The following is a 2,365-nucleotide window of genomic DNA, read 5'->3' on the forward strand; positions in this document are numbered from 1 at the left end:
AGCTTCTCAGATTATTTGCTCAGCATACAGATTGAATAAGTATGGTGAAAGAATACAACCCTGACACACACCTTTCCTGACTTTAAACCACACAGTATCCCCTTGTTCTGTTCAAACGGGTGCCTCTTGGTCTATGTACAGGTTCCTCGTAAGCACAATTAAGTATTATGGAGTTCTCATTCTTTGAAATATTATCCATAGTTTGTTATGATCCACACAGTCAAATGCCTTTGTGTAGTCAATAAAACACAGATAAACATCTTCTGATATTCTCTGCTTTCAGCCAAGATCCATCTGACATTAGCTTAGTTAGATAGACCTTGGTTAAGTGCGGGAATACATGATGTTGAGTTCATACATAGCCTCCATGTCTGCCACCAAGACTACTCCATTAATCTTCTCATTGTACCAGTTCTGGGGTGCTTATGATGAAGACTGACTAGTTATTTTGTCTACTTGGTTGTTTAGTGCCTCTTCCATGATGCATGCTTTCTGGTGATATGAACATTTTCACACTCTGTGCCAACTCCCGTCTGTCCACCTGTATGTCTCTGCCAGACTTCCTTGTTTCTGATCTTCCATTTTTTTCCTTCCAAACACCTGTTCAGATGATCAGACCACTGGCCATTTCCCAGAAATCTATGTATATTCTCACTTGGGGTTACTTCTCTTTCCAAACAAAATGTCCTTTCACACATATGAATGGTAAGAGGATTCTAGTTGGTGTTCTACAATGAAGCATTATAAAATCCTCAGGACAGAAGATGAGAAGTAAATTGGTATGGAGACGAGGAAATGAACTTCTCAGCTTTTACCTGCTCAAAATGAGTCAAATTTCATAGAAGTTGTAATTGCAGCAGTAACTAGATTAAAAGCTGGGGCTGAGAGGTTCTGAAGTGGTACACAAAAATGTTTAATGTAACCTGGTACATCATGTGGAGTGACCAACACCAAAAATTGAACTGAAGTCCTAAAGTGCAGATATCCTTCTGAAAAGTTACAGCTTTTGCCGATACTAAGCTTAAAATTCACCACTGTCATGACTGGTTCAGTTTGCTAACGATAAGGCTTTACCTAGGAAAGATAAAAGACATTGAGAGGGAAGAACATCAGCTGTATGGATGAGAAGAACACATGCTGGAGGGAAAAAAAAAAAAAGGTTCAATATTAGGATCATTTTGCGAGATTTATCTGTCACTAATTGTAGTCAACTTTTTTTTTTTTTTTTTTTATGCCTTACCTTTTGTTTGTGTGATTGAAGTGGATGTGATAAAATACATATGAAAGTCTTTGGAAGAGTTCTAATTGCAATTACAATTTTTAGCCAGTGAGCTTTTTTCTCTTCTTTTCTTCCTTTTTTTTTCTTTTTTCAATGTAGCAACTGGGTGAGGCTTCCAGAACCTAGTTAATTCACATACTAACCCGTGAATAATCAGGAGTGGCTTATGTTTCCACCTTATTCAGATGACCATTTAGTCAGTGTGGGAATGTCAGAGTTCTCAGAAAACTTGAGGTGATTGGTCTTGACAATGACTTACAAGTTTCCACATCGTAAATAGAATCATGTAAGTGGAATGACAGTTTTCACTGGGTTTGGAGAGAACCTTTCCATCACTTAGCTCTGCCTTGGGATGACATAATTCCCATATAATTTAGGTCATACTGCTTCACAGAAATTCAGTTAATTAATTGTGATTTGTTGGGATTTGAGCATTCACTAGAATTTGCATTTTCCTGGCATTTCGAAGACAATATTGGTAACAGTAAGTAGGTACCTTGGCCTTTGTTAAGGGAGAAGAAATAACTCAGAGGGACTGAGAATTCCAATTCCACCTATACTAGTTCTACATTTATATTCCTTTATCTAGCAAACTTTGCGGTAGAAGTACTGTCAAGACCTTAGTCCATTGTTTGAGTTTTTTGTATAGTGTGTTTGAGAGAAGATAGTTTTCAGTGAAGATGAGGGCACATGTTTCTCTAGAAAGGACACATGCATCATTGGTTCCCTAAAATAGCTGGACAGATTCAGGAGTTTTGATGTCTTTCCCTCTTTGTATTAGCAGCTTATTGTGGACGTTGGTAGTTTAGTGGTAGAATTTTCGCCTTCCATGAGAGAAACTGTCTTAGTCATCTAGTGCTGCTATAACAGAAATACCACAAGTGGATGGTTTTAACGAAGAGAAGTTTATTTCCTCACAGTCAAAGTAGGCTAAAAGTCCAAATTCAGGGCGTCAGCTCCAGGGGAAGTCTTTCTCTCCCTGTTGGCCTTCTCATCAATGTTCCCCTGGACTAGGAGCTTCTCGGCACAGGGACCTCAGTCCAAAGGACGCGCTCTGCTCCCAGCACAGCTTTCTTGATGGTATGA

The sequence above is a fragment of the Trichechus manatus genome, unplaced genomic scaffold (assembly GCF_000243295.1).
Source record: "Trichechus manatus latirostris isolate Lorelei unplaced genomic scaffold, TriManLat1.0 scaffold00086, whole genome shotgun sequence".
In the NCBI taxonomy this organism is placed as follows: Eukaryota; Metazoa; Chordata; class Mammalia; order Sirenia; family Trichechidae; genus Trichechus; species Trichechus manatus.